The sequence below is a fragment of the Chinchilla lanigera genome, unplaced genomic scaffold (genome assembly GCF_000276665.1).
Source record: "Chinchilla lanigera isolate Chin_1 unplaced genomic scaffold, ChiLan1.0 scaffold00020, whole genome shotgun sequence".
Taxonomy (NCBI): Eukaryota; Metazoa; Chordata; class Mammalia; order Rodentia; family Chinchillidae; genus Chinchilla; species Chinchilla lanigera.
The window spans coordinates 29,566,390-29,592,467 of NW_004955421.1; positions in this window are offsets into that span (position 1 = coordinate 29,566,390).

Sequence of the window (26,078 nt, forward strand, 5' to 3'; positions counted from 1 at the left end):
ATACATTTCTTCAGATAAATGTCAAGTGTCAAGTCTAAAATGCTTTTATCCCAGAAACAAATTGAACCAAAGGTCTAGGACACGAGGGATATGAGAGTTACCTTTATTAAAAAATTATTATGGATTTGTCACTATATGAAATTGTGTTTTACTTATATGCATGTTTTCTGCCCCTACGTCTCCAGGGCGTAGGCATCACCGCAGTCAGAGCTCTGGCCTGTCTTAGTCATGGAGCTACTGTTGTCTCTGGCCCACAGTGGCGCCTATTTTTAGGTTGAAATACTTCCAGTGAAACTACCTACTGTTGATGATTGGTCATCTCAGAGCTAAATAGTACCTTGAAGTGATAGGGCTCTGGGCTGCCCAAGAGGTAACCATGAGCAGCAAAATGTCAAATACATGTGCCGGAGCACCTGTGAGGGGCTGAAGAAGGAACAAACCCAACCAAAGGTGTTGAGCAAATAAATGCAGGAATGAGGTCAGGCATTGAAAGTTTGCTCTCACCTCAGTTGTCCTCTTCTGTCATTTTATGGGTCTCATCTTAGTGGCTCCAACCCACACTGTCCTCTCTATTAAGATCATTGTACATTAATTCCTTTGCAGCTCCTGAGCAAAGCTGCAGTGGTAACCCCTGTGGAAGTCAAAGAATGCTTATGCTTATAGGCAGTAGCAGAGGTGCTTCCTGTAAAACCACACACAACTCCCCAGTTTGCTCTCTGGGCACAATCCAATGACATTTCCCAACCTCTTCTCTGAGGTTATCATTGAAAAAAACAAAATCACTTGCCCTTTGGTGATGAATGTGTGGGGTTCGGTTATCAGCCTTGGGTTTACAAAAGAGACATGCCAGAGTGGAGCAGGACAGTCTGGAGAAAGGTTTGTAGACAAAAAAAAACGTGAGTTACACCTCCTGAAGGTACTGCAGATGTCCAGAGCAGCAAGGACAACCAAAATGGCCACCTCTAAACATCACTGACCACTCCGGGGGGAGCTGTGAGCTTGTGCTGAATGGCAGGAGAAGATAAAGCTGGAAAAAATGAATTAGAATCTGAATGTAGACATCTTGAACATCACATTCTAAGGAAGAAAGAATCCCAACTCCCTGAATGTAAGGGAAGTCATCCTTCATGGAATCCTTGTGTAGTTTAGGGACACTGGGAAGAAGACATCTACGAACAGCCTGAGCCGGAGCTAACTGCAGGGCTCACGGAGGGAACTGCCCTGTTTCAAAACTGACAGCTTGCATTTATTTTGACATGAAGCCTTGAAATCATTCCCTTTTACACTGTGTGCAGACATCACACTAAGTCTTTTATTGAATAAAATTAAACTCAGCTACTTGCCCAGTAGTCACACCGAATAAAGAAGCACAGATTTGTCTGTAATTAAAATCCCCAAATGCCCAGAAATGCCAGTGATGTACCTTAAAGTGTGTTCAACAACAGCAGGCAATGACTTGTGTCCTTGGCTTGAAAGTGGACAGACAGGTCAGGTGAGAAAGCACTGAGAAAAAAGGCCTCGGCCTAATTTCTCTTTTTCCTCCACAATCTACAGAAGAGAGGTGGACTCGCCAGGTGGATATTTTTATATTCCTTCCAATTCATACAAGTGCTAGCACTAAGTATTTGTTGAAAAACTCATGCTGAAACATTTCTGGATTTGAATTCATTCCCTCTAACCTGACTTTCTTCCATCCCTAGAGAAGCGTTCTGTTCCACTTGTGTGCTGAATAAAATGAGCACCCAAGGTAATTTAAACTTGCTACTGACAATCAGCAGAATGTCAGAAATACAGTTTTTCAATAATATCAAGGGAAGAAAACACCATAATTAAATTATTTTCATTTTAAAAAGTACATGTTTGTCTTCCTCATGTAAAATAGTGGCTTATTAATTCCTCCCTGTGCCATCACAGTAGCAGAATTTTAAAATGTTTTGAAAACATTCCTTAGAGCCACACAACAATAATTAACAGCCTAGCAAGTGCTGAACAGCAAGCAGCTGATAATAACAGAGCCTAATGTCGACAGAATGCGATTAATCATGGCAGCTACCCATCGTGTGGAGGATTTATGCTCAGTTTTCACAGAGCACTGATGGGCCCCCTCTCGGTCCTTTACGATGTATATATTAAGCACATCCTTCCTCTCTCAGTGTACCAAGCAGAAGAAAGGTGCAGGAAGGTAGATTTCTTCATAACTGTCACCTTCCTATTACACACCATCTTGCCATAGCTCTCCAAGGATAACTGTGTCTTGGGGACTCATAGTTGAATATGCTCCTGATCACCCCACAGGTGGATGAATGCAGGTTGGGCCACTCGTAGGGTGACAGACTAATGCCCATATAAGCAGTTGGCATTTGGGGGTCTGGACACAGACAGGACAAAAGGGCCTGCTGACTGAAGCCAGTGATGAGTCTGCGTTGCCGTGCATGACGCCACAAGAGGAGCAAAGTGCTGAGATTTGCTCCTTCTTTGTGGCCACTTCGTGCAAGATCTATGCTCTGTGACGTCCAAATGAATTCTGAACAAGGATGAAAGACAGATATTGATCATTCTACAAGGCATCAGTGAAAGTAAATGTACTCACCGTACAAATTGAACAAAAGTCCAAGCTGTAGTCAAGAAGCATTTGTCAATCGAGATGGTTAGTGCTTTCTGGGATACAGACTCATGCATTTCACTTTTTTCTTTCAACAGGCCAACTAGTGTTAATTGATGAAAATATATGACAGTAAGTTAGTGTCATGTTAAATGTAGTCATAAGTTTTCAGTTCCAGACACACATTGCTTTCTCACATAATGAGTGAATAAACATCAGTGTTAATGAATTTATTGTCCTCCACTAGGTGACGAGGAGCAATGTACAGCAGTTTAAAGACTGGGAACAAAATCAGTGCTTGAGGGTCCTTACTCCCTGGTGATCTCAGTTCCTAGAGAAAAGAGAGGTTTGCAGGTATGAACACAGTAGTACATAGTAAGAGCCACACAGAAGTAAGTACAGAGTGAGCGATACATGGATAACGGAGAAATTTAATTGGTGGAAGAGAAAGAGAGCTAAGCGTCGAGAGAGATCTGTTTAAGAAACTGGGTATTTGCAGTGGGCCGGAACACATGCTTCCAAGTGCTGTCGTGATTCATATTAAGGAGAAGCATGATCCACAACACAGCCGAGCCCTGGGCAGCGACACGCGCTTGTAATCCCAGCTACATGGCAGGCTGACATAAGAGGATCGGAAGTTCAAGGCCAGCCTCCGAAACTTAGAGAGACCCTGCCTTAAAATAAAATTTAAAAACATATCTGGGATATAACTTAGTATTCCCTAAGTTCAAGCCTTAGTTTAAAAAAAAAAAAAAGGACAACTGATTTCCAAAAGGTTTCATTTCACATATTTTTATTTTTTATATTAAAGCCACATGATTAATGGAGAGGATAGAAGCCACTAGTGAAAAAAGAAGACATCAATAAGAGCAGAAAAAAAGCCACAACAAAATTCTTATTCCTACTGTTAATTTAATTTTAGCCTAAAGTCTAGGAATTTAACCTTTATAGTATGGCATTATATATGCAGGTAAATGTCTATACAATGTTTTTACAGCTTATGTTTTGATACTTTGGTTATGGGGTTTGTGTAACGACAAGATTTAAGATTAAAATCAAAGTTGTTTGTAAGACATGGGGCTGAACTTGTTAACCACCAGTGGATGTAAGAAGGTCATGAAAGAGAAAAAAAATATTAAGACAGAAAGGCGATCAGGAGGAAATAAACGGAGAAGTTTCTTTTAGATGAGGCAATCTTGAATGCACAGATTGCCCCTACTCTCAAAATAGAATCAAGTGCCTCATGATCACCAAAGTCCTCCTCATGTCTCAAATCCTATAATACAATCTTCCAAGATTCTCATCTTCAGTAACTCTGGCTAGAAAAGCAACCTCCAAATCAATAAATCAATCCAAGGCTAGTCAGGCCCCTTCTTGTGCACGTCCAGAGTTATTAAAATGTATGTCTGAGTCTCAGTGCTTGAGAAGCTAACAGTTTACGTGAGGAGCAGACTTCAATGTGAAGGAACAGTCACATGGGACACATGCAGAGGGCGGGGGCATCTCAGCCAGGGTAAACAGAAAACGATTCACAGGAGCCAGGAGAGCTGAGCCTCACAGGTGAAGAAATGCCCAAGTTGGTTAAGCAAGAAAAGAAAGGACACAATGAAGAAGAATGCATTATCAGGAAAACATAGCATATTTTAATGCAGAAAATTGGAGATACAAGAACACAGCAGAAATCTCTACCTATTCATGCAAAATATGTGCATGGAGAAACCTCAGAACATAGAGGTTGCTCTATGAATGACTTTTGGCCAGTCATAGGGGTGGCATATGTCTGGGATGTCTACAGTCACCCCATTCCCTCCTTACCTCCATCCTTGACTGGCAAATCATTTAGATGATTCTTTCCTGTTGAGCCCTGGGACACCCTTAAAATACTACTAAAGACAGTCTATCACAATTAAGTTTGACTTGTAGGGATGGCCTAAAATCTCCTATTCTTATAGCTACTCTCATAGAAGCATAAACGAGAATTCCACAATTGAAAGAGAAGGATCAAGCAGGACCACAGGAAAAGACCATGCGTGTCAAGTGGAGGACGCATCTGGTGTGCCAAGATGAGCTACCTTGAGAGGCGAGATGTGGGATGCATGCTGGAATCAAGCGCAGAGCAACGCCATGCAACCGAACCAGGGGTAGGAGCTGAGCATTCACACAGGGGAGCGCAGGGAGCAGAGTCCAGCTTGGCTCAGAAGTAAGGAAGACAGCCAGGACCAAAGCAGACTGTAAGACATTTAAGAAATTTGAACAGGTTCTTATGGGGAGAACTATTATAAGCTGTTATCCTAAAGTTCTTGTATTATCTATGAATAGATCATTTTCCAAATCTGATTTTGCCATCAGGTTATTTTGTTTAGTACCAATTCTTAAAGAAGCTAGAAAACTATTCAATGACCCCCCACACACAATAAATTCTTAGATTCTGAATACCAGTCCCACAGTGCTAGAGTCCTGTTCCCCTAACTTAGGGTCATTCTTATTTGTTCTTCATCAGTTACCTTGGTATTATTCCTGTCCATGCTCTGAAACATTCAGGTGAAGCTAATGTCCAGACCAACATCCCTCCTGGTCCCGGTGCTCGTTCCGTCACCCACGTGTGACCAGATCGTTTGGTCTGTATGTTACATCACCTCTCACATCCGGGTTATTCTCCTTGAAATGAGGGTGAGTAAGATGACTTAGACTTCAGGCTCAGCTCAAGACCTGGATTTGATGTCTAGGTTAAATAGGAGATCCTGTTCTATTGTGCCAAATTCTTATTTGTATTTCAGAAAACAGCAAGAAAACTACCTGTTGGGATTTGGATTTCACAGTTCTTCAGTAATTCTGAATAATTATGGAGATATTTTGCCAGCTCAGAATAGATCCTGATAAATTCACATTTTTCCCAAAAGGAAAAAAATCAGTTAAAAACAACAGTCAGAAAAAATAAGTGCTTATGTATGGAGGGTTAGCTGAAGTGTATAGCATATGGTTAGCAGGAGAAAGGCCCTGAGTTTAATCCCCAGTGCCAAAAACTTAAAAATAAAAAACAAATTCAAGGATGTTCTCTATGTCTATATTTTAAAATTTATTTTTGTGAAGATACACAAATGTTTTTAGTCACCTGCTTAAATAAATGCAGGATAACATTGTTCATAAATTAATTCTAAAATTTTTTATTCCAATTCAAAAAAGTCTCAAGCACTTACAAAAGCCATCTTCTGTTCCTAGTTTCCTTCCTTTTATAGTACAATTTTTTACCTTTAAAAACTCTAGAGATGAAATTAGCAGTCATTTTGTTCCTGCATAGCGGTAATGAATAATTACACTGTCATGCAGTACATAACTATTAATTACATGACTGGCTCTTTATTTCAAGGAGATATTTAATAAGTTTTAATAAAGAGTTACATATGTCATTCTTTTAAAAACATATCCATCAGTGTTATTTTCGGAAGTGGAGAATTGCCGTCATCTGGTGAAGACGCACTTGGTTTGTGATTATCAATTGCGCTGGTATCCAGGCCTGCTGTCGTAAGACACACTGACAGCGCTTGGAAGCACACACAGGAGTCCCTGACTGCCCTGGGCCAGCACTGGGACTCCAGGACAGAACAGCTGATCAGTTACATAGTTAGCATGCTCAGATCACCTACACAGTGAAGAATGTGGGAAACTGCACTACAGAAAAGCAAACTTTGCCTGTAGTTCCATTAGAAAATATAGAGAACATCCAAAATTGTCTTTAATACTAAAAAGTGTAGACAGTCTGGATTCTTACATTGAGTCCATTTTTAACTAGCTGAATTACCTGGCAGATTATTTTATCATACTATACAGTAGCATTACCCATAGAAACATGTCTGCCTCACAGGATTGTTAAAGGATTAATTGAAATATGTCTTTAATAAGCTTTACAAAGACTAGCTATGTATTGTCTGTATTGTGCTTGTGATATGTTGTAAAATGTTGTATGTCTGTTAATGTTTCCCTCCTTTTATCTTTAAAATAAAAAAAAACCACATGATAAAAATGCAAAAAAAAAAAAAAAAAAGACTAGCTATTGTCACTGAAGAGTTCAGCCTTCTTACTGGAGAATCTTGAAGGTAAAAAGAGCCCTAGTCCCTGGTTCTATATTTAGGAAGTCTCTAGGCCATTCAAGGAGATAGCAGATCCACACACAAGCCAGGGAGCGCTCGTGTGCAATTTGATGGTAGCTGATAACAGGGAAGGGAATAAGAGCTAAACAGGGGAGACCAAAAGCTGAGGGGGGTGATCACTCACCTCAAACAGGCACCACACGCAGAGCAGCCTAACGATGGGAATCTGCGGCTGGTGACAGGGTACAGTCAAGGGAGCTATGTGAAATCTGCCTTTGTGAGAAAATTTTCAAAAATAACACTTTTTATGTTCTTACTTAAGTTCAATCGCAACATAATGTACTTTATTTATTATACTTTTATTGAAGTATAATTTCTCATGCCATAAAACTTACCCATATTAAACATACAATGCCGAGTTGAGCAAGCACCACCTCTTGGAAGGCTTTTCACCCCCACATGCAGTGATTCCTATCCCCACTCCACGCCCTGGGCAGCCACTTAATCAAATTTATACCTCTCTATGTTTTCCTCTCCTGAACATTTCATATAATAAAATCATACGATATATAGTATCTTACTTTTAAATTTTTCTCAGCATGATGTTTTTGAGATTTATGTTATAGCATGTGTTGGTGGTTCACAACGTTTAACTTGCAAGGTGGCATTTCACGGTTGGAAATATAATACCATTTGTCCACCTGTGCATTGTCAGTGGACATCTGTGATGCCTCCAACGCTTGTCTGTTATGACTATCCCCTACATGTCTTTGTGTGGCCATTCCTTTTGAGTAGATTCCTGGCTATTGAATTGCTTTCTCCTAGGGCAAGTATATGTTTAACTATTTAAGAAACTATTGAAATATTTTTCAGAGCAGTGGTACATTTTAGAGTTCCAGCTGCACATTCTGAGTAGTCCAGGTTCTTCATATACTTTATGCAACAGTTGGCGTTATCTGTCATTTAATTAGTTATATACAAGTGAGTATACAGCTATATCACACTGTGGTTATATTTGCATTTCCCTAGTAACTAATAAAGCTAAGAAACTTTTAATGTTTTTATTTGCTTCCTCTATATGTTACCTTTGATATGACCTCTTAAATTTTAGTCTTTCTTTTATGGATTTTTGAGTTGTAAGATTCTCTATATGATCACAATAAATTCCTTAATTAGATGTATAACTAGAAAATATTTCTACCAAGCTTGAAGCCTATCATTTCAATTCTTTGTGTTTTTAAGATCAAAATTTTAAAATAAGACTGTCCCATTTTTTAACATTTTCTTTAATGGACTCTGCATTATTGCCACAGGCAAAATTATTTGCCAAATTCCACCTACTTAAGAATTTCTGTTATCTTTTGTACTAAAAGTTCTATAAATGTTGCTATTAACTTTAGGTTTATGATCCATTTTGTGTTTATATTCGTGTATTGTAAAGGGTCTAAATTCATTCATTTGCCATTATACAGTTGACCCAGAACTACTTTTTTCTTAAAAAGGTTATCCTTTCTCCACAGTAAAATTTTGGCAGATTTGTAGAAATAAATTGCCCATAAATGTAAGCATGTATTTATAGATTCTTAATTCCACTTAATTAATCCAGAGAACTATATTTTCCAGTCTTCTTCTTTTACAAAATCGTTTTGGTTACTATGTCTTTTATATTCTCATTTAAATTTTATGAGCAGTTTGTCATCATTTTCTATCAAACAAACAAAATAACTAAAATGTCCTGGGATTTCACAAGGCCTTCAGTGAATCCATCAGTCAGTTTAGGAAGAACTGCTATCTTAATGGTATTGAGCCTTTCAATCCATACACTACATGGTATATATCTTACTTACTTAGATGTTTACTTTCTCTCAGTAATGTTTTATAACATCCGGTATACAAATCTTGCATGGTTTTGTTAAGTGTGTACCTATTTATTTTTCATGCTTTTGCAAATTTACCACTTTTTTTGTTTTTATTTTTGAATTGTCAATAATACATAAAGATTTAATTGAAGTTTCTATATCATTTTGGTATCCTACCAATCTTGCAAAAAATTACTTATTAGTCTTAACAATCTTTTTGTTGATTTAATCTGATTTGCTACATAGAAGGTAATATCATCTGCATATGAGCAGTCTACTTTCTTCCCCTGCTGGATGCTTGCATTGGTCTGTTTTGTTTTGAGTGTTTATCATGTTATCATACTAACTAGAACTGGCATACAATGCTGAATTTTGAAAGTGAATATCCTCATTTTGGATCCAATCTTAAGGGAAAATATTTAACTATCAACAAATGCAATACTGAGTTCTTTGTGTCCTCATCATAGGTATCATTGCTGCCTTCATAACATGGGAGAATCTCAAATTCCCTGTGAACCATTTATGGCCTTCAGGAAAACAGCCCCTTTCCTGTCGATTGGTTTAGACACTGGAGGTATAAAAGTGTCCATGGTACAATTTTAGGCTCATATACAAAGAAAGCATGGCCATGCTCTCTGCTAGAGGGATAACCCACTTCATCACTTAACCTGCAGATACACTATGCCCAAGGGTACCAGGATAGAAGAGAACAAAGCCATGGTGTGAGATGTGATAGTGAGAGAGGCCACACACACCCCCGTACCCCTTTTCTGTACATCCTGCACATCCCAACTCCGAGGGAAAGGGCACAGATGCACTGTGGTCTCAGGCATACCCTGCTCCATAGGCAGCATCCCAACCACACAGCTGCTGCCACACTTAAGCCCTGAAGCATCCACTCCATCCTGCATCCAAGTCAAGCGCCACTGAACGATGGGCACAGGGCAGCAGGAGTGGGTCCTAGAAACCAGTCCAAGGCTGCACTCCCTTTCCAGGAAAATGTTGTCCATGTTGGAGGTGATGCCTGGGCTACTCTGACCGTGGACAGGCATTCTCTAAGCCATGAAAGCTTCTGTTAGCCAAGCATCACAAGAAAAGAAGACAAACTCTCAAGCTTCAGGTGCCTAAGACAGGATAGAAGAAAGTGAGTCTGGAGGGCAACATGAGACTATGAACCACAAGCACTGTTAGAGTCCTTCTACAACTTTTTGGTTTTGCTGTATTTTCACTGCTATAATCATTTTCATTATTTTTTAAAAAAAGGAAAACTCAGACCTCTAAAAGAAATATCACTATAGTTTTTAGAGGATCTCGCACACATCCATCGCAGAAGACAGGCATAATAGATCATCCAGCTACTCCATGATGAGGACCCCCTGAACGAGAAGAGCTCATCAGCCTCTGGAACCTGTTCATTTTTTGGATGCCCCCCCCAAAAAAGAAAGAGTATTCCTGTAAAATTCTTCCAGGGGACCCTGAAATAGACGTGCTTTTTCTCTGCAACCACACAGTAAGGGAATATACTTTCCTTCACCATGGGTGGGAGCTAATCAGCAAAATCCCCACATTTCCCGTCACTTGTTTGAAATCTTCCTGGCAGCACGTTCCAGATTTTAAGTTTCAGAAATTGATTCCTAATCTAGAAAAATAGGATCGTTGCCTTTTTGCATGTTTTAGTGTTTAAAATAAAATTTGGACTGAAGTATCCGAATGAGTTTGCTTTTCCTGGTTTGAAAGTCTCTAACGAGAAAACAACAGTTTATGGAAGAGCCAGTATTCACTTCATGTTTAAGGCTGCAGTGCAGCACCCAGTCTGATATTCGGATAATGGAGTATAATCAAATTTCCTCACTTTACTTGTCATCAAACAGTGGTCTTGGCTTTTACCATTTTGACTCAGTGACGTGAGCACAAAAACATATATTTTTCCTCTGGGGAAGATGGAAAGCTGTATTTCTGTCTGTAACAACGTCGGCTGCTTCCAGGCTTGAATTAATGTGTCTGTCTGCGTGTTAGGTCGATGATGGACATTTAGACTTCAAGGTATAATTTCCACTAAAGAAAAGTCATTTTATTTCCATGTGAATAAGCACTCTGTCATACTAACCACGTCAAATGAAGTTATTACCTGGCTTTTTGCCAACATATAAAAAATAGAAAGGTCATATTTTAATAGCTTTGTACTGTATAGTAATCAAATTTGTAAGCCTGGAGAAATAAACTCCTCGAGCCTCCCTGTGTTCCCTGAGCATATTTAACCACTGGCTTGCTGCTCTCAGGTACAGTGCTATGGGTTTGTGACGTGCTGCCACAGCCTTATTCACAGTATTAGCTGCGTACATGAAGGCATTATGCTCTAACCATAAAAAGCCAGAAACCTGCTGCGGTAATAAGAAACCTGTATGTTCAACTCCACCTCTGAACCCTGTACCAAAAGATACCTACCAGTCACATGTCAGCTCACCGCCGAACAAGATCACAGCAGGTGAACCTGGACACACTTAAAGTGTTAGTGGATTACTGAATTTGTCCTGAATTAAGACGAACACCCGCTTTAAAAGTCACTTTGCTTTGGGTGACTGCACTGCTCCGCTTGGTGTTCTAAACAAATTACTCCAGAACGTTTCTGTAACAGACTTTCAAGGTTTACTTTGAAATTGTGGATCATCATTAGATTTGAAGGATGTCCTACGTGTACTAGCATCAAAATAGTAAGGATAAGAAGTGCTAGAAACTTATAAATATATCCTGTTGGGGAATCATACAGTTCTATCTTTCCTTGTGGTGCTAGGGACTGAACTTGGGGCCTTCTACACGCCAAGCACATGTTCAACCACTAAGTTACATTCTAGCCCTTCCTAGTTTTGTTTAAAAACCTTTCCATAGAATTGGTCTTAGGCTATTTGACACACAAAAATTACTTGTTTTAGTCATGACCAGTGCTTACTGTGTCCCAAAGACATTCCAAAATTATATTGCTACCTATAAATAAATTTTTACTTTGTGTTTTTTTTTCTTCAACAGTTCCCTACTATTGAGATACTAGCATAATAGTAAAGTTTATTTTTATCTCTGCTCTACAAATTCTGGGGAGCCATTCTTTAGGGTCTTTATAACTCCAGAGGCCCATAGATTTATTAGAAATCATTTCATCAGTTTGAACCACAATTCAAAAAGTAAATGCATTAACCTGTTTACCCCTATTATCAATGGCTTCCATTAAAATTTCAGAAACTTCATTAATTTAAAATAAAATTCTTTCAGCTACTATTCACTACAACCCAATATTTTTCAGTAAGGTTTAGGTAAATTTTCCTCAGTGTTAAGTGATAAATATTTTAGAATCTGCAGACCAAGAGGGAAAAATCAAGGTAATACACACCCACTTAAATAATCCCTTATACGTAACCATTTGAAGTAATAAATGCATGAGTAAATTAAACATCAAACAAACTAGGAAAAAATAGTCCACCAGCTGGCTTCACCCTAAAAACCATTGAAGAAAAGATCCTCAGGTGGGCGAGGCTAACAATCCCAGTAGCATACTACGGAATGCATCTGCCGTAACACTGGCCAGGTATTGGAACATGTTAATTAATATCTATCCACTCTAATTTTCTCATCTGTAAGTGAGGATAATAATAGTGTCTAATAGAGCTATCAATAAGCAATACTGACAATAAATAAATTTGCTAAATAATCCTAGCACTGTCTTAGGGTCTGTGTTTCACCAAAATTTCATGAGCATCTACAGTACTGCTTTCTAATGGGACTGACCAATGGACTAGCGCACTAAGTGCTGCACAGAAGGCTGGGCCGATAGCTCTCAGGGTCTTGGCCTCTGTCTCTGTCTGAGAGAGCTGGCCGATGATACCGCCCAGGCAGATGAGTAGCTGTTGTACAGGTGTGAGGACCCATTCCCTCCACACATTTCAGAATACTACCGAAGGCACCGCAGCTCCCCTGCTCCTACTTGCTCCCCGTGACACCGCTGCCTCTGTTGGCCGCGACACTCAGCTCCTCCCCATCTGCTCCTCCTCCCCTCCCCGTGTTGAATCTGGGTACTTCCTGAAATGCCCTGGTCAGGGAACCCTTAACCTCAGAACCTGCTCCTGGAACCCATCTGCACAAGTAAAGCCAGGTAAGGGCCAGTGGGCCAATAGAAACCGTAGAAAAAAGGAGCTTCATCCCGTCTCTGAGGAGGAACGTGCTTAGGAGTTATGGACTGAAAGTATCATTCCAATTTCTCTAGGTTGGTTAGATGAATCTCAACGTGCCCTCCGGCCCTTTGATTCATGACTCTTCTTGATTTATGGTTATATTTGAGACAGTTCTCAGGGCTTAGCACAGAATGAAAGAGAATGAAAATGAACAAAGGGTCTCTAAGTGGCCGCCCACCATTACCCCTGACCATGCACTGATATTACTGTTCACACAATGAGGGAAAGTCTTGACATTTCCGGGGCTGTCTCTCCATTTTTACCCACTACTCCAACTTTCTCTCAGAAGGGAAAGGGTGGACGGGAGTGACACAAAAAAATCTCATTGCCTGGAAAATATATAAAGTCACCTTGAGCTAAGGTCATCTGGAATGAATCTTGTACTTCTGGGCAGAAATTACACCAAAGGTGTTTTTTTTTTTTTTTTTTACTTTCCTCCATTCCTTCAGCTCTTCAGCCTAATGTATATGTCATATTCCTGTCTTACAAATGTCAGTGGGATGGCTGCCTTGTTCCCAAGGAGAGAGAAAGAGGGTCGGTCCATTTAGGGTGAGAACAGCAAGTTTCCCATCCTAATGAGGTCTTTCAATTTCCGGGCATTCACAAGAACAAGAAGCTCCGCAAGGTAGGTCTGGATTAGTGAAGCTTCAAGAGGGAGAAAACTAATTATAGGAGGAAGAATATCATCTAGACAGGTGATTTCCAAAGGAACAGGATTGTATTTCCCCTTCGGATCAAATATACTGCCACTGTCTTAATACCTTAAATTATTTGTCCTGAGAGTAAGTTGAAAGAGGACCCAAGTATTACAGATTTTAGCAGTAGCAGAGAGCACAGGCTGATTTATGTTCCTTCAGCATGCTGAAGGTCCAAAAAATAAAAAGATCAGCCACTTTTTTTAACATGCAGTCATTTCACTCTAGGCCTCCAAGATGGACTTAGTGAGAATCGCTCATTGGTAACATTTCTCAGCCTTTTAGAAGAAAAGCCCAGCTTGTGGAGAAGGGTTTTCTTACCCTCTTCCCCCTCTGTTAGTGTTTCTTGGGTAGGTTTAAGAGCTGAAAGACACACACACACACACACACACACACACACACGCATACACTTAGCAATGATCAGAAAGGAAAAAATTTTAACATTGATATTGTAATGTGAATAACATATATTTTCTACCACTAGTTCATGCTTCAATGGTGCCTTGCATTTCAGGCTAGTCAAATGGTGTGGACTGAATCTGGCTCCCCACAATTCATATGTTGGAGCTTCAACCTTCAGTACCTCAGGCTGTGACTATACCTGGAGACAGGGTCTATCACAGGGTGGTTAAGGTAAATGAGGACATTAGAGTGGGCCCCAATGTGACCTGACTGCGGTCCTTACAGGAAGAGATGAGGACACAGACACACAAAGGGAAGACGCTGTGAGGGCTCAGGGAGAAGGTGACCATCTGCCAGCCACAGAGAGAAGCTTCAAGAGGAACTAACCTTGTCAATAACTTGACCTGGGACTTCCAGGCTCCAGGACTGTGAGAGCATAAATTTCTTTCACCTAAGCCTCCTGATCTGTGCTCATGTTTTCACAGGAGCTATAAGGAACAAATACACTAGAATTCTACTAACACACACTATAGAGAAAATGAGCATTCCCACCAAGAGACAGAGAGGTGGAAACAGGGAGTGGAGGCTTGTGTTCAAGCTGGGTGTTCCATGAGGCCGAAGGTGCCTGCCTGGGCAGGGTGCCCTGAGCAGAGGGTGTTGCACACAGCAGCGTGGTCCTGGGAACATGCTCTGAGGGTGTGAAGGGAGAATGGCTGCCACTCCATTTTCTGGAACCTGAGGCCTGGTGAGTAAGGAGACCAGATCTTAAGGCCACAGAAAGATGAGGCCTTTCGTCAGGAGAAGAGACGCTCCCAGCTGGGGAGCTCATCCTTGGGCATAATGATGCAGGAGGGAAAACAGGCAGGAAGCTTGACACATGACGTGACCAGGGCCTGTCCTCCATATGAGACCCACAGTTCTGACATTACCTGTCAGCCATGCTTCTAAGAGGCCACCTGACGTCCAACCAGAGTCAAAGGTCCACAGAGAAGGAGTGCGGTGTGAGGCCAAAGGAGATCCGTGATTTAGGGGACTAATGAATGGGTGGAAAATCTATGTTGCTTTCTCTCATTTTATTATGGAATATATATGTAGATCCTCAGGGAGCCACGTGTGAGGCAGTGACTGGTGGGTCCCCAACCCACTCCAGGAACTAGAGCTAAATCCAGCTCTAACCATACCTCTATACTCCACAAGCTTCCTTTGTATTTCAACCTGCTTGTTCTGTCACCCTCAGCAGAAGATGCTGGACAAGAACCAGGAACAACCATCTTCCCTGACCCTAAATAAATTATTCAAGATTTACAGATGTTTAGTGTTCTGATACATTTCCTATTATCGTTTTATCCACAAAAGTAATTATGGCTATTTGGAATTACCATTTCCATCTTTGCAAAGGTGTTTACTGAATTATCAAGGACTTGACACCACACAAGATGTGGATCAGAAGTTAACAGAGCATGTTTCTGCCTGTGCTGTGGGGGCAGAGGAGGGGAGCTGTGAACGTACAGTTGGGTCAAACACCTGGGTCCCACGTGAGCGCTTTGTGCAGAGATCCCAAGGTGCTGTGGGGGGGAGCAACAGTGTGCAGGTTCAGGGCTACAGGGAGGTATGAGAACTCCGGAAGGGTTGGTGAGGAGGCACCAGGGCACAGGGAGCCTCCTTCCCCCAACACTCCCTCTGCTCAAATCCCACTTTTCTGACCACAGCAGGAGAGCCTGCCTCAGAATATGCCTCCCAGTACTGGTCACCTTTCAAGGCATTTAGAAACATGACCCTTATAACTGAAACTAAAAGACACCTAAGAAGATGGAAAATAAAGGTGAGCTCATCCACTGTCAATACCTGTTCTAGCTTGGGTGGTAGAAAGGCTTGTCTTACCATGAAGTGCACTAGGACTTCTGCTATAGGCTCTGCTGAGAGCAGCAGGTAGGACCAATGCGATTCCGTGGCCTGTACCACGTGCGTCAGTGAGATGCTACGGTCTCCGTGTAGCTCCACCGTTAGCCACTCATGAAATTGGGGCGACTGCCGGTGCTCAGCTCCAGACCACTTCCCACCCACACTTGAGGTGACCTCAGCCTTTGCCTGGCCTAGCCACAAGCCCACTTAAGTTGAGCTATCATTAATTGCCACTCATTACAGTTTATCACCGTGCAATTTAATGTCTCTGACCTGTTGGTCCCCTCATAATAAAACAACCTTTAAAAGAAAAACAGGCAGTAACAATAAAAAATATACAGCAATTCAGTTCAGCTGGTGGCTGCCCAAGCTTGAAGGTCTCTCAGTACTGCTGCTTAAATAGCTAAACACAAAATTATAATAAACGGAAGCATTAGGAGTCACTCTGAAGCCAGCCTGCTCGAATCATAATGAAAAGGGCAAGCTGAGGCTGCAAGCGCCCTGCTATTAATTACTTGCCTTTGAACGCTCGAGAAGTGTATTTAAACCAGACACCTGGAGAGGCTACTTGCTAATTGACTTCAGACACATGGAAGAAGACACCCATTTCAGCTACACAAATTGCCCTGTCCACACGAACCTAGCACACTGATGATAGCCACACCCCTGTTCCTGCCCAGCCAATGAAAACAGACATACCTGAATGAAGTTTGCTTTCCAGACACTTTTGAGATAGCAGGCAGTATCCTGGGAATTTGTCTTTTTGAGTAAACAATTAGAAGGACAAGCAATCCTGTGGTACTGCATGTGAATTTTACACTTCCCTCCCTCTGTGCAGTCCCAGTCAGCTAACACTGGCTGGAGACTGAAGGTTCCCAGAAGGAGCAGCTGATGCAGCAATGGGATGAGTGCAGAAATCAGACACTGTGGGCCCTGTGAATGCTTCGTGGGCCTGAGATCCAGAGACGTGGGGACAGAGCTGGCTGGACCTTGTCCCCTCCCCTGAATGTAGCCTTTCGCAATGTATTGTTTAGATCCCAGCATCAGGGCAGCAAACAGTTAACCAAGGAGACAAAACCCACTGTGACCAGCAGGTCTCCACGCAATCATCAGTAGAACTAGCTATTATAGCCAATTTAATAGCTTGAAAATGAACTCATTAGTGGTCTTTTATCAGTGGAAAAAAGTCTATTAAATCCGGATGTGTGAAGCAGCAGCCCGGCAGCTCATTTCCATCCCACTAGTGACCTGAACAAATCTGAGAAACGCTTTTCGAGGAATGAGGGTCAGGCTGCATACAAGGAGAGGTAGGGACTGCCTTTGCCATCTCTCAGCCCGCATATTTCCTGGAGGTCTTCATATTAATTTACAGTTCAGTGGGGTGTTTTGTGTCATTTCCTTCTCACTCTGTATTACCCATGCATACCCCAACAATTTATAGATGCAGCAAAAGGAGAAGGACAATACTCAACCAGGATCTGAAAATGAGATGTGGTAAAACACAATATTCAGCACTGCCCACCATAGACAAGGCTTGAGATAAAGCAATTGGAAGCATGACAGAGAGAATATCTTCCTGAACTCCTTCCTATGCCTTGGCTGTCTCCTTTTCCTGCCTTCCTTTCTCCCTCTTTTACTTTCCTTCCTTCCCTCCTCCCTTCATTTATTCTTTCCTTCCTACTTTCCTTCCTTCCCTCCATCCTGTCTGCAGCAGTCACTAAAGAGAGCAAGCGAGCACTTTCATGTACCGTATGCTCAGTATTTCCTTCCGATGATTAGAATTTAAATTCTCTTAAACAAATGGCTCAGTTTGATCACAGGCAAGCTGACTCTTCATTAGCTGTGGGACCAAGAGACCCAGTTAGCATAAATCTATGAAATAAACTGTGGGGCATACACGAAATGTTCTCTCAAAATGCCTCTTCCTTCTGTAATATTCCTCTGATTTTCAGGTCCTACTCTAGATACTAGTATTTGCTTTTATTCTGTACCAACCACTTTCTTTCTGCATGGGCTTTGCCTTATAAACAAAATAAATGATTTGATAGCAGAGACATATGCTCTTCTTATTTCAGATTTCCCTCGAAACCTAGGTTATTTTCAATCAATACTTGCAGGCTTAATTCCCCACTGACAGGATTAACCCCTCAGGAGTTAATTGGATTATATTTTATTGTTATTGCATACCTTTGTGTTCAGCATTCTTGGTAGACAGCAATCCTTAGAATTACCAAGCCAGGTGGTCTAGCTAAGCATGGCCGTTTTTGCTTATTAGAAGCTCCTTTTCTACTCAAATCTCTTATATCCCCTAAAAGAATAAACTGTTAGTTCCATACAAAAAGCCAGCTACTGGAGGCTCAGAGCATCTAGAATGTTTTGTCAGGATTATGGAGCAAGAGATCACAGGATTTCTAGTACATGTGAATGTGTAGGACCCCCAGAAGAAACCAGGAAACTCTGGAGGATTCTCCTTACATCACATTTTCAAGCATGTTCCTGTGGTTCACACTGCGGGAGACCAAAGGTTCTGTGACCATGTATCAGAGCAAAGGCTGCACATGCTGCGTGCCTGATCCCCAGGAAGTCCCCAGCTAAGACCTGTAGAGGAAAGGCAGCCTCAGGTCCGCAATCTTCAGCCCAGTCATGTGTCTCAGCCACAAAACAGTTATCATGTGAGAAGGAATTTCAGGCCAGTGTCAGTTCCATGTGTCCCAGGATATGCCATATTCTGTGATTTGAAAGCTTCATGGTCCCTTTGACTTCTCTGCCTGCCTAAAGGTTCAGCACTGGTAGCATGCAGCAGGTAACCCTTCCTTTCTGACCCCTGATGGGAGAAATGATTACGTTACCATGGCTGGAGGAAGGGGTCATTCCACGGTAACTGGGCTCCCAGGCAAGAAGAGGACCAGTATGTCTAGTTAGTGATTAGACACTGGAAGAAGAGAACTAAAATTTCCTGTTGGTTTATCGAAGCTTAAAAGACCTGATCTCTGAAATTTTCCTTATGTTTGTTGTAAGAATGTGTAAATTGAAAAGTGAATATGTCTGTTATGTATCTCATACAGATATTTTATTTTAAATTAACAATCTTCACTTCCCTCTAAAAGGAACTTTATTGAAGAAGACAGTGGAGCTCTTCATCTCTCCCACAGTCACTCGTCTATTTGTCCCACATTTTGTCACAGATAGATGAAAATAGAACAAGATAACACAAAAGCCCTGAACCTTCCCTGGGATAATTTTAAACTCAGACTTGTTTGCAAACGCTTGTTGCTGACTCAGTATGCCTAGGCTTCATGGGCTCCTGCTGACCACACGGGAAAAAGGGTCCAGCCTTTACTTCTCCTATTCTGTCTCGTGGGGTACTAGCCAATTCTCCCTGAGGCCTGACACACACCCCTGTAGGGTCCTTCCTGCCCTCTCTGAACTCATTGATTTAATGAAAATAACTTTCAGCAGGAGAGGAAGTTTTCTTTTCTCTGTCACTTCTGTTAGTTCTTGAAAATCTTCAGACTCTACCTGGCTTCCTCTCTGTCTTATTCTGTCTTGATGTCCACACAGGTTTGGAGAACTACTCGCTTTGCATACTAAAGAAAACAGACTCCTATCTAGAAATCTTGCTGCTAAACTCAGCTCTTACTAAGGAAGCCTAGCTAGGAAATGTTCTCTTGAGAGCCTCATTTTCATCCCCAGTTTGGAGGGTTACCAAACACAGTTAGATCCCTTCCTCAGGGTTTCCAGCTCAGCTGTCTGGCAAGAGTGGTGCTAATCTTTGCACCTAAGTACCCCCAAGTGACACTGATGCTTCTGGTTCTCACAGAACTTTAAGAACCCCTGGCCTAGAGTGAGGACTTTCTGCACCCCAGAAAGGTGCTAAGATCCCAGGTAATAATTTCTACTTAGTATCAGAATAAGAAGGAAAAAAACTAAGAATCCTGCCAAGGAATAACCAGCAGGTGACAATCTTGAGGTTGGCTATAATTTTCATGTGGAAAAAGTCTAAATTCCATATATTTTTGACTAAATCACTAGCAAATTGATTGGTAAACATCATGATTATTATGCTCTTTGAATGTATAAATTCCAAAACTGCTGTTGCTCACCCAGCCTGCTTATTCTGTGGATATTTTATCATGAACACCAATATGTTTCATTTTAATCATTGATTTTTGTACATTCATTTGTCAAATAATGGGCTGCTATTCCTCTTAACATTCTCTGCTTCATCCATGAATTCATATTCTAGGTCAATATATTTTGAAGCCCTTAAGCATGATTATTCCTGCTACTGAGATATCTAGAGGAGAAATTCCAATCTTTGCAAAGGTGAACACCCTTTTTAAATGTCAGAAATCTTTGGCCTTATCCAGTAGCAGCTATAGAGTATTCATTGTTTAAGAAAATGCATAAAATAGTCAAAAGTTACCATAAGCATCTTTCTCCTAATAGAAACTACATGTAAAATAAATTAGAAGTGTATGAAAAGTTAATACTAATTAACAACTACACAGAATTCCTGACCAACATGGAATTTTTGCTCCCTGGGGCGTAGGCAGCCAAGAATACAGGGTCACCCTAAAGATGTACAAAATCATGAATACACGATTTTTAGAGGAGATTGCTCATGTTATTCAAATCAGAATCAGAGATTAACTCAGAAGAAAGGGCAACCAATTGACATTCTGGCCCTCCTCACACCCCCAGTATTATTTCTAATATATGGGTCAGTAATATCATTAAAATAAGAGCTGTAGATAATAACCCTGACTAGATCCATGCCCAACAAATGTCTGAAGATTCCCTGTAAATGACTGACTGATGGGAGTGAGTCTCGTGGTCACCCCCTGAGGCCGCAGGGACAGACCTGATTTGACAGCTAGAATGAAAGACAGGAAGAAGTAATCTGAAAAAGTGATTTTCATCCAGGCAGTGTGTTTGGAAACAGCTTATTCTGCCTGGTTTTATATAGATGAGATTTTCATCATCCCTAAGTTATTTTCCCAACAGGAAAATTTAATATACTATCTATTAACATAATTCCATTATATAAATGAGTGTATTCTGCTATTACAAAAATAACTGCATGGAATATATGCCTTCTGAGTTCTCTAGCCATGATAGTTCACCCCTTTTCTTAGCTCAGCCTCCTGAGTGTTAGGTACTCTACTAGGGGCACAGCAGAGGAGGCAGATGAAAACTTGCTTCTTTAGCATAGCGCAAATGATGGAATTAGGATGCACTTGCAATAGTGTACAGAACTGGACACACACACACTTTTTCACCAAATTAACTCAGAAAAGTGCTTAGGTGTCCTTTCACTCACAACCAAATAAAACATATCTGATGCTACCATCGGTGAGTGAGCTTATTATCACATTCTCCCTAATTAAGGTGGAATACACCTAGGAGAGATACCTAGGAGAGATATGGATATCAATTACAGATGATAGATTCATACCAGTCATTTCCTTTTGATGTTAGCTGTAATAAGAGCATATTACTATGTATTGCAATACAGAAAAAGACAATTTCACCCACTAGCTGCTTAAAAATTAATATTTCTGGTCAGATTTTCAGAACCCACTCGCAAGCCATTCCAGAAAGGATATTTGGCATAACCTGAAGAAAATCACACTATACAGCTGTCTCTTCAACTTTGAGTGCACAAAACACAGCTCCTTTGATCCTTCTTTTTCCTCATGACCCTCCACCTGATGATTCCTGGGGATGATTTTAGTCTCTGTGGTGAAGTGTGCTAGATAAATACACCAAATGTTTAAATTGAAAATATTCATTACAGTAAAGGACACACTGTCATTGTGGCCCCTTCAAGACCCCCCTTTAAACACACTGACCCCATCATTCTTATTTCTTTCTGAAGCAGATCTGGACGTCTTTTGTGATTGCACTGTTGTGGCGGCCTCGGTATCCTGCATCCTTCAGAAACATTTACCTTTCGTGGTTGTTTTGGCTTTGGAGAGAGCCTGAAATCACACAGAGTGATACCTGGTGAATAAAGTGAACGAGGATGTATCACAGTGTGTTTATGACGTTGGATGGCATTTGACAGCAGCATTCACTGTATTTTTTCTCACCTGGTGAAGATACTCACAAATGAGAACTTTCAGAGCTGCTTTAGAAAGTGGCTGAAACTGTTTTCAAAGTGAGAAGGAGGACTTTGAGGGGGATTAACGGCAATATGTCTCTTAATGTAATAATTTTTTAATTATATTGTTCGCCATACATTTTATCACACCTCATATATAAATGTGTGCATATGTATATGAGTTTGATTCCAGCAGTAGTGTTGTCTGGAAGTTCTTAACACATGAAGCAGTTAGTTTCTTTCTTTTGTTATAGAAAACTGGAAAACATTTCTCCCAGCATCTTCCTCCTCATTCTGTACCATTTGTTGCCACTCCAGACACAGTGCACCCAGAGGAAAAGGAGGGAACGGGAGACATCATTCCCCAGGCACACACACTACACGACCTGAAAGAGGCTGACTTTCTTCCAGTGAACATGTCTAGTTCCAGTGAACTAGAACTCTCACTGGTATATATGAAACCCTTCTGCACAGAAGCCAGTAGGTAAAGATTCTCGAATAAGTTTGTATAATCACATTGTTGAGAAACAATCAGCATTATTAAAGGCCCAATTATGCATTTCAAATGCTCTGGGGCATAACACCAATTTTGCTATAAGGCACATTATTGTGGGTGTGTAATACTCATGTTTATTCTTTAAAATATTTCTTTTCTATTTTAAAAAGAAAAGAACAGAAACAAATAACAAAAACAAAGACATAAACCAAACAATGCAAAAACAATAAAAAATACAGAATTTCAAAACAAGGTGATAGGAAATTAACAATGATTGTTGTATAACATATTTTACCTTCAGAATGGTTATTCAGATAACCAGATGTGGGCATGTAAGATTGATCAAACAATTAAACATTAACTGTTCCTTTCAGTAAACCATTAGAAATTAGTAGTGCAATTACCTGAGCTATCTTTGTGTGTGTGTGTGTGTGTGTGTGTGTGTGTATGTGCGTGTGTGTATATACATTTTTTCTTTCCTTCTTTCTTTCTTTTCTCTTTTCCCTCATCCAAGCTGTTCTTTCCTTTTGAGCAGTTTCTTTTGCTTTCACAGTACTTATTCTTTCACGTTGTACTAAATCATTCAGGTTCTTATACTAGGGAGACAATACAATGTTTATACATGACAGGCTGATTTATTTCACTTATGAGTATGGTCTCTAGTTGCATCCATTTACCTATAAAAATCTCATCTTTCTTTACACCTGAATAATACTCCACTGTATAAAAATACCACATCTTTATTAGCCATTAGTCATGGATGGCCATTTGGGTTGCTTCCAAGATTTAGTTGTTACAAATTGTGCTACTGTAAACATGGGTGCACATATGTTGCTGTGCTATAATGTTTTCAGTTCTTCTGCAAAAATACTCAAGCAGGAAATAGCTGGGTTGAATAGGATCTCTAATCCTAGTTTCTTGAGGAATCTCCACACTGATTTCCACAGTGGTCACACCAGTCTACACTCCCACCAGAAGTGGAGAAGAATTCCTTTTTCCCCAAAGCCCCTTCCACATTTGTTATTGGTTGATTTCTTGATGAAAGCCATTCTTTTTGGGGTGAGATGGAATTTCAGTGTTCTTTTAATTTGTATTTCTTGAATGACTAATGACTTTGAACATTTTTTTATGTATTTATTTGTCATTTGTATTTCTCTGTCCAGAAGTGTGTATTCATCTGAGATGCCCATTTTTGGAATGGGTCTTTGAATTTTGGTGCTGATTTTTTTTTTAATTCTTTAAATGTTCTAGATAGGCATCCTTTGTCTGAGGAACAGTTGGCTGAAATATTTCCCCAATATGTATATTTTCTTCTTACTCTGTTGGTGATTTCTTTTGATGTGCAAAAAATTTTAATAAGATGAGATCCCAGTTGTTGATTCCTTGAAGTATTTCCCATGCAGTTTGGTTTTTGCTCATGAACTCTCTGCCTACCCCTTGAAATGTCTTCAAGATTTCTACCTATTTTCTCTTCCAGTAAATTTAGTGTTTCTGTTTTAATATTTAGATCTGTGATCCATTTGGACTTAGTTTAGTACATGGTGATAGACATGGGTCTAGTTTTAATCTTTGGCATGTGGAAAGCCAGTGTTTCCAGCACCATTTATTAAAGAGGCTTTCTTCCAGTGAACATGTTTGGCCTGTTTGTCAAAGATAAGGTGGCTGAGTGTGTTTGTGTTTGTACCTGCTTCTTGTAAGCTGTTCCACTGAGCCTCGGGTCTGGTTTTTTGGTTAATACCATGCTGATTTTTATCACTGTAGCTTTGTAGTGTAATTTCAAGTCAGGGAATATGATGCTTCTTGCCTTGCCTTTGTTGCCCAGAATTGCTTTTGCTATTCTGGGTCTCTTCTGGTTCCAGATGAATTTTAGGAACTCTTTCTGCAGATCTGTGAGGTAAACTAATGTTATTTTAATTGGGATTGCATTGAATCTGTACAACAGTTTTGGTAGTATGGCTATTTTCACAGCGGTGGTTCTTCCTATCCATGAGCAGGGAATACCTATCCATTTTCTAAAATCCTCTTCAATCTCTTTTGTCAGAGTACTGTAATTTTCACTGTGTAGTTCTTTTGCTTCTTTTGTTAGATTGATTCCTAAGTGCTTCAGTCTTTTGGATGCTATTGTGAAAGGTGTGGTTTCCCTAATTTCTCTTCAGGGTGTTTGTAGTTTGTGTACAGGAATGCTATTGATGTTTGAGTGTGGACTTTGTATCCAGCTATGCTGCTGAAATTCTATATTAATTCTAGAAGCATTTTGGTGGACTTTTTGGGTGTCTTCCATGTAGAGTATCATCATATGTGAATAGTGATAATTGTACTTCTTTGTTTCCTATGCTTTTTCCTTTAATTACTCTGTCTTGTCTAATTGCTCTGGCTAATGTTTCCAAAACGATGTAGAATAGGAATGGTGACACTGGACATCCTTGTCTTGTTCCTGATTTTAAAGTAAAAGCCTTCAGTTTTTGTCCATTATGATGTTGGCTGTTGGTTTGTCCTGGATGGCTTTTATCAGATTGAGGTAAATTCCATGTATTCTGATTTCTGTAAGGGTTTTATCATGAATGAGTTTTGGACTTTATCCAAAGCTTTTCCTGCATTGATGGAGATGATCATGTGATTATTTTCCTTGGCTCCTGCTGATGTGATGTATTACATTTATTGATTTGCATATGTTGAGCCATCCCTGCACTCCTGGTATGAATCCCACTTGGTCATAGTATATAATCTTCTTGGTGGTTTTCTGCATTCTATTAGCTACTATTTTATTGAGAATTTTTGCATCTATATTCATTAGTTAGATTGGCCTATAGTTGTCTTTTTTGTGTGGGTCTGTCCCTGGTTTTGGTATCAGGGTAATCCTTGTCTCCAAGAATGAGTTAGGGAGCATTGCTTCCCCTTCTATTTCATTAAAGAATTTGAGAAGAGTTGCCATTAAATCTTCTCTAAGTTTCTTGTAGAATTCAGTTGTGAATTCATCAGGACCTGGCTTTTCTTTATTTGTGAGTTTTTTATTATGCTTTAAATTTAATTGACATATTAGATTATTCAGGATTTTTATTTCTTCTTGATTCAGCTTTGGTAATTCATATGTATCTAGGAATCTGTCCATTTCTTTTGTGTTTTCCATACTATGAGAGTAAAGATTTTGGAAGTATTGATGATCTTCTGAATTTCTACAGGATATGTAGTGATATCACCCTTTTCATTACTTACTGCATGGACTCAAGTTTTTTCTTTCCTTTTTAAAATAAGGTTGACTAGGGGTTTATCAATTTTATTTATTCTTTCAAGGAACCAACACTTTGATTCATTAATTCTTTATATTGTTTTCTTCATCTCCATTGCATTAATTTCTGTTCTGATCTTTATAATTCCCTCCTTTGGGCTTTGGCTTCACTTGCTATTCATTTTCTAGAAGCTTGAGGTGTAACATAAGTTTGTTTATTTGTGCTCATTCTGTTTTCCTGATGTGGGAACCCACTGCTACAAATTTGCCTCTGAGGACTGCTTTCATTGCATCCCACAGGTTCCTGTAAATCATACCTCCATTTTCACTTAATTGTAAATATTGTTTAATATCTTCTTCAATTTTTCTTTGACCCACTTGTTGTTCAGGAGGGTGTTACTTACTTTCCATGTGCTTATGGAGTTCTTGTGGTTTACTTTGTTGGTTTACTTCCAATTTCATTGCACTATGATCAGGTGATA